This window comes from Urocitellus parryii, chromosome 6 (genome assembly GCF_045843805.1).
Source record: "Urocitellus parryii isolate mUroPar1 chromosome 6, mUroPar1.hap1, whole genome shotgun sequence".
Lineage (NCBI taxonomy): Eukaryota > Metazoa > Chordata > Mammalia > Rodentia > Sciuridae > Urocitellus > Urocitellus parryii.
The window spans coordinates 190,711,297-190,719,412 of record NC_135536.1 but is presented as its reverse complement, the minus strand read 5'-3'; positions in this window follow the sequence as shown (position 1 = coordinate 190,719,412).

Below are 8,116 nucleotides of genomic sequence, written 5' to 3'. Positions count from 1 at the left end.
GCATTGGCCCTGGGCTGGTTCCTGCTGCAGGATGGGAGTTTATGGGCTTTGACTGGCAGCTCCTTCTCGTCCTGCCCCCCCCTCCTGGAAACCTCTCTTCTGCTCTCTGTTTCCCAGTCCTTGGCTTTTGTTTTACATTCTCCCATTTGACCTCCAGTGTGTTCTGCTGGTTTTCCACCTCCGGCTTGTTCTTACGTGTCCTTTTCCTCTCTCGGAGATTCTTGATAATTTTCCCAGGGCATGTCTTCAAACACTCAGAGGCAATCTGGGCTTGGAGAGTTTTTTGATTTGTGCTTCTTTGATTATATTGTACCAGGTTCTAAGCTTGTGATATTCCCTGTAGACTCCCTGTCTTCTATCTTTCAATGTTATTAATGAGATCTAATGACCATCAGAATTTTAATCTTTTTGGGTAAACTGTTTTAGCTCTCTGGTGTATTTTTAGAATTTTTATCATTTTGGGTTTTGTTGTAAAATTTCAACAGAACATATTTTATATTTTTTTGTGTATATATATATATATACACATATATACATACACACACACACATACATATAAATCACATTTATATGTATACATATATGTGATTTATTTTATTATTATTGGTTTTAGGGTGCTTGATGTTCAAACTCCCCATTCAACTTAAGGATATTTTTCATTCTTCAGCTCTGCATGATTTTCTTATATTATTGTTTTATGATTTCTGTCTCTCCTAGAATTCCTGCTTCAGGAATGGTGGGGACTTTATATTCTGTGCCTGTTCACTTTCACGTGATCTTGAGGCAGGATCATTTCCCCGTCTGAGGTCCTTAACCATTATCTGTGAAGACCATTTTTTCCATGTAAGGTAACATTTGTAGGTTCCAGGACGGGGACCCACGAACCTGGTGGACGGTTTCTGGCCTCCTGCAGGGCCCGCTTGCCCCTGCTCCTGGCGGGCCTTGAGGCTCAGCCTGGTCAGTGCTCTCACATCCCCACCCCTGTTACCCCTTCTGCCTCCCCCTCCGGGTCCACTGCTGCCTCCTCTTCTTTGCCTTCCTCCCTCTCCTTTCCTCCCCTCCTCCACTGCCCATCACCATGGTCTTCCTTTCCCTCTCTCCTCCTTCCTTTCTTCTTATCTTCCCCTTCTCCCACTCACTCTCTTTCCTTTTCCTTCTTCTGTCTGGGCCCCCACCTTCCCCTTCCTGTAAACAACTTCTCCTCTTCTAAGCCTTCTTCCAGCTGATATCTGGAATATGTTCATTCATATCAGGAATCTTCAACGTTTCTGGTTTGCTTGCAATAGTTTTTCTTTCTTGCTTCCAATTGTCTTGATTCATTTAATCATAAAGACTCGATTTCTGGAATTTCATCATCTTTTTGAAGAAAGGAGGAATCTCTTTTGAGACTTTGATACCTAGAATCACCTCTTTGTCTGCCATATTCCTTTAGAATAGAGCTCCCAGTGGCAAAGACTCTGCCATATTTGTTTTTGTTTACTTACTGCCCAGCACATGGTGTTGCTTACATGTTTATAAATTCATGTCACTGTGGATTTTGTAAAATGAATTGCATATGGTTGTTTTAACTGATTACGCAGATTGATTAGACTGCCATGTCCCACACACCAAGAGGTGCTCAGAAACCCTGCGATTGTCTGGATAATAATTTGAAAACAATACTCAAGTTTCCATTAGTCCGAGTTGGTTGAACTTGAGAGTGCTCTTAACCCTTTCTCAGAGGAGCAGGTTGGAGGAGGGTAGCAGCTCCGTGACTTTTTGGTATGCAGATGTTCACTTTCAAACCTTAATTTAAAACAATAAAAAAACGCACCTCAAAATCATTTTGTCTCCCTATTTACTTAATGTGATTTATTCTAAATGCATTTCATATCACCATAATGTGACGGAGCTCCACCACCACCTGTATTTTGTAGGGGAAATAAACAAGACCTCTCTCATCAGATGAGTTAATTACACTGACATATTCACTCCTCCCTGGAGATCCCATAAACTAAAATACTGCAAAGCTTTAATTCAAACAAGCAGGCTGGAAACAAGAGCGAGGCACTGGGATAATTTTCTCTGGAAGAATCAAAAGCTCAACACAGGCTGGCTCTTGAGGGCAAGGAAGCTTGAATTTGTTAGAGAGAGGCTCCTTTGGGGTCGGGTGATGAATCTGTAGGTGAGTTGAGATCGAACCCATTTCTCAATATTTTGGCATCATTTCCCCACCTTTGTGCTTCTGGGCACCTCGCGGTCCATTTCCTACCCACTCTGCTCCCCTCCTCTCTGGCATCCACTGGTGGTGGCTGTGCATACAGAGGGCATTTGTGCCAGGAGGACACCACTCCAGGTGGTCCAGCCTCACCTCCGTCCTCTGGGGGGACCCGTGCTGCTGCAATCATGGTGGCTTCTGTCTCTTAAGGAACTTAGGAAATCTCAAGGGAGGAGGCTGTTGAGGGCATCTGGGGTCAGATTCTCTGAAGCAGACCCTGAGAGGAGGGTCCCCGGTGGGGGAGAGAAGCAGGGCAGGGCAAGAGGGGCAGAGGTGGTCCTCAGGCAAATCCCATCTCCACCTGATCCCGTGGGAGCTCTGGAGTGGCTGTCATTCCTCTGAGCTTTGTCTCCACTGGTGGCCAAGTGGGCCCTCAGACTCCCCCTGGGAGGGAGCTGGCTGAGACACGGACGCTGGGCACTTGTGGTTCCTTCTCTGAGGGCACTGAGTCCCCTTAACTGGGGCAGCTCATTAAAAAGAATCCCAAGTGCAGACGGTCCCAACTGACGATGGCTCAGCCTATGGTTTTCCAGTGACGTGAGTGATTGATGTGTGTTCAGGGGAAGCTGCCCCTGGGCTGTGGAGAGCCATCTTTTCCCGAGCTCCAGTGTGCATGGGGCTGTCCCTGGTGGAGCTGGCTCCCAGTCATCCCAGGGTCATGGGGGAGCACGGACACTCCACCGTGTGCCGTTGCTGAGCCAGCTTTGGAAAGTGAGGTGGATTCCCCACCACGCGACGTTTCCAGTCTACAGTGGCATTCTTTGGAATATGACCCCATGGTAACACAAGGAGCGACTGTTATGTAACAGGGACTGACAGTGGTGTGAGGGGAGCAGAGACCATGCTCCTGTAGGGAGCACCAAGTGCCCTGCACATGCAGGGTCTGAGCTGGGGCGGACCCCTTCTCGCTGCACAGGTATGCAGTAGGCGCCCTGTGCAGAAGGCCTGCAGTTTATACAGCCTGTGGGAACTTCTAATATGTTCGAGGCCTATACGTTCTTTAACCATCAATTTAATATGTAACGAGAAAATAACTTGAAATTCACAACTATGTTAGATCAACTGATATTTACTAAACACCTGCTAAGTTCCACTCTGTCTAGAAGCCACCGTGGCTGCAGTGGCCAGGCCTCCCAGCACTTGCCCTTGTGCTAAGAATAGGAAACAATAAACAAGTTAATGAGATTGATGGCATCTTGTGTTCCTGCATCCCATAAAGAAAACAAGGCAGGGTGGGAGAGGTGGTGGTAGATCTTGATGAATCAGGTCCACAAGGATGAGTGGGGGTCAAAGAAATCAAGTGACGTGTTCTAGAAGTCACCGGTGTCATGCCTGCTCACGTCCAGATGGCCAGACACAAACAGTGTGAGGGTTAATTCCAGCATCAGCTGGACCAGGCCAAGGCATGTCCAGCTAGCTGGTAAAAACCTGTTTCTGGATGTGTCTGGGAGAGCGTTTCCAGAAGAGATGAGCATTGTGTCGGCCCACTGAGGGAAGAGGTTGCCCTTACCAGTGTGGGTGGGCCTCGTCCAACCCACTAGGGGCCCACAAAGCACGAAAAGGTGGAGAAAGGATGAATTCACGCTGCGCCTTCTTGAGCTGGGACATCTGTCTTCTCCTGCTCTTGGGATTTGTGATCCTGGTTCTCAGGCCTGTGGACCTAGACCCAGACCAAGACTTGTACCTGGCCCTTCTGGTTCAGAGACCTACAGGCTTAGGCTGGAGCTACACCTGGGCCCTCCTGGGCCTCCAGATAACAGGTGGCAGCCGGGGGGACCTCCCAGCCTTCATAATCACATGAACCGACCTCCCACTCCAAAACGGTCTGTCCCTATTTCCTATTGGTCCTGCTTTTCTGGGGAACCCAAATAATCCACATGACCACATTTAGAAATGTGGGGAACGTCTCCAGGTAGATGACTTTGTACCCTCTCAAACCTGGGAGTGGAGGATGGATTCTGGCCAGTTACCACTTCTCTGCTATACATGATCACCAGGAACTTTTCACTAAAAGCAATTAAATGAGTGACCCAGAGCAAAATAAACAGCTTTAAAAGCAGTCTTTCCACCTGTTTTTTTTTTTTTTTTAGCAAAATAAAAGTTGTTTACTATATTGTGGAAGCAAGATCATGTCTTGCCCAATCCCAAGCAGCTATATTCACAGGGTCTTGAGAAACGATGGTGGATGGGGAATGTGTACATTTTAACATGCTCCATATAAGAAGAGTGGCCATGTTGGCAAGTTTTTTCTTAAGACTGACATAAAAGTCACACATATTCATGGGGTAGGATATGATGTTTCAATACATGTACACATTGTGAAAGGCAAGTCTTACAAGAGCCCTGTTCTTCTGGCCACAAGTCAGATGACTGACGCTGCCCCCCAGGAAAAGTGGTGTTTGCCAGCTGAGCTCTTGGGAGGTAGATTGATAAATCCACAAACCAATTTATTCATTTGTAGCAGGCAATATAGCCGGCACAATAATTCAGCCAGTTTCTTTCCTGGTATTGACTTACCTGAGAAGCCAAATTAATTATCAGACGGTTGCTCTGCTAAGTATGGAATTAGAAAGAAAGGAAATTGGAAGGTCTTAAGGGATTGTTCTTATAGGTTAGATAAGTCCTGATAAATTGCCTTGAAAGAAAAAGTAATGTACTGAATGTTGAGACTCGGGCTCAGTCCTGAGCTCCCTCCTCCTTGAACTCTGGTGCTGACCCAAATTTACCACTCAGGTCTTTTAATTTACGCCCATCTTTATTAAATCACCTGATTTTAAAAGAATCTAAATTGTATTTTGCATCCGTGCAGTTTTAAGTGTGCCAAGTTCCGGCTGCGTCGAGGGAGTATTTTAATCTCATGGATAAACGGTAATCTTCCATCAGAGATAAATTCCTCTTTTCATCTTTCTTCTTATTGCTTGCTCTGTCTCCCTTTAAGTATTTATTTTATTTTATTTTTCTCATCCCCATAGCATCCCATAGAAGCTGGGAAGTGGGTGTCGAGAAGCCACGCCTTATTTCATTACAGCCCATACGAGCCCTCACTCCAGCCCAATCTGGCCCTTCCACTAAGTGGCTGGGAGCTCCAGTGAGCTTCTTTACCTGTTTTCATTTGTAAAATGGGGATGACAGTAGCACCCCTGCTGTAGTTAGGGTGCTGATTAACTGGGGGGGGGGGTGGGGTAGTTTGGAACAGCAATCCTCAAAGAAGGTGTGGCTTGAGGACCTCCAAGAGTTCCAAAAAGGCGTGATCACTGCAAGGAATACAACTAATGTGTTTATTGCCAATGACAAGAATTTTTATTCTCAAGCAAAAGTTAGAATTTTGGAAAACTTGAATCCACCACTGTAAGCTTGTCAGATTCCTCTGACTTAATACATCTCTGCAAAGAATGGAGGTCATCTGAAATATGTCCACATTTGGAGTATCTTCTAGGGTGGTTTGGAAAAGTGTCTCCCGGAGTCCTTATGCAAAGGCTTAGTCCCTAGGGTGATGGTATTGGGAGGTGCTGTTGACTTTAAAGAGGTGGGGCTTAATAGGCTGTCCTTAGGCCATTGGGGAGGAGCCTTAAAGGAGATTGTGGTCCCTCTCTCTCTGACTCTCTCTCTCTTTGCTTCCTGACTTGTGATGTGACCACTTGCTCCAACGTGTACTGTCACTGTTGTTACCCATGCCTTCATCAGAAGCCAAACCAACAGGCTGCCTGATCTGGGATTAACTCCACACTGAGCTATTTAAACCTTTTCTCTTTATAAGTTAGTCATCTCAGGTATTTTGTTGTAGTAATGCAAAATTGATTAACACTGCTTCAAAACTTGGTAAGTCAGTATGATAGACCAAGCTCTGTATGTTAATGTAGCAGAAAATAAAAACTGCATTGATTTGATTTCAGATTCCACATTGTAACCAATCTTTATAAAATGACTACATGTCGAGTTCTGGTGTAGTATCAAAGAAATATATCCATACTTACCCAAAAAGCTTCTTAAAATTCTCTTCTCTTTTCCAACTACATATATGATCAAGACTGGATTTTCCTTCTACATTTACTTCAACTAGAACATCAGATCACAGCCGACTAAATATACAAGATACAAAAATGTGATTGTTTTGTACAACTTTTCATTACAACCAGGCATTAAAAATGTATTTCTCACAATAGTTATATTCATGTAAGCATATATTATTTATGTTAACTTGAAATGAATAATAATTTATTATTATTATATTTATTATTACTTAAACATGACCTTGTAAATACCTATTATAAAATTTTCCCAATTTTGATTTTTAATAAGCTAAATATTGAACACTCTAAGCAATATAAATAAAAACCCTTTATAAGAGTTTCAGTTAGTTTTTAAGGGTGTATAGGAATTCTGGGAGATAAACATTTAAGAATTGCATGTTTAGAACATTACTTTGCACACAGGAAAAGTATATAATTCTCAACACTTCCATTATCTAGTTATTCACAAATATACAACTACTTGCTCCTAAAAGTTAACTAGGTAGTTAACTTTTGTTGAAAATTCACTGTATACCAGACACCGCTATTTGTTTTGCATGTATTATGTCATATAATTTTAACATTGTGACAGGTTCAATTGTCAGCTTTATCTTATAGAAAAGGGAAGTGGGGTAAAGAGAGGTTAGGTGAGTTCATCAAGGTCACCCAGCCATGATATAGCAGATACGAGGTCACAGGTAGTCTGATTTTAGAGATTCTCCAGTGACTTCTTTCCCTTTGCCTGCGAGTTGTGTTTATATTATTCTTCCATTTAAAAGCTCTGAGTCCCTCCTCCCCACAATTGGATGGTGGGAATTATGGTCCACTCCCTGCACTCAACCCAAACAAGTCTCCCCAGTACTTTCTAGAAACCTCCACCTCTTACAGGGCCACCCCCAACCCCACCGCCAGCCATCCTCCGTGTTCTTGTCCCTAATTCGCAAAAATGACAAAGCAGGGCCTCTTCCTCAAACACTGTTCAGATGTCGGGACGGTGACCACTGAACGCTGAGGATTCTGGGGCAGCTTGGGGGGGGGTCATTCCGTCATGGGCCTGAGGAGCAGGCTTGGGGTTCTCCCTACGCAGAGATGGGAAACGTCACCACCTTTCTCAATCCGTCCCGTGTTATGTCACTCAGGCACAAAGGCAGGGGCCAGGAGCCCACGATGTCACGCACTTCCCCCTGGAAATGGGTCCTGCTGCTCTGGTCACCATCCCTTTAGCCAGAGACCTTCAGTTCCAGCCCCCAGAAGTGATAGCTCTCTGTCTCTCCTTCCTCTCCTCCAGGAGCACGTCCACCTCCCTGTGCACAATGTGGTTGTGACAGCTGAAGGGGACTGGGGGTCTAGGTGCCCTTCTCTGTCCAGTGCTGGGACCATGCTGTTTGGTTGGCATTCTAGGGGTAAAGGAACTTGATGACAGCATCGAGAATTTAGTTTCTCAAAAGCAGGAAGAGCAGACAGATCTAGGCTTACATATGAGTCTATAAGATAGACTCATGGGGACTCCTGCAGGTTACAGAGAAATCAAGTCCTCTTGGGACAAAGAGGGAAAGTCTTTTCCTAATTAACCAAACCCTGGGAAGACCAGGACAGGTCTCGACTCTCACCTGAGAGTCTTATGCTTGTTTCTCTGACTGGCCTTGGCTTTACACCCAGAGTCATCCCTGGACCCGCCTGTGGCCAAGGGATATGGAGGAATCATTGTCCCTGACTCTGTCCACTCCTGAGGTCAGGAAAGGGGAGGGAGTGTCCTGACCGACATCAGTCACCAGAACAAAATGGAAGAGCTGTTTGCCCCTGGAAGGGGTAACTGTTTTGAATTTTGACCCCAAAGCTATGGATCCCC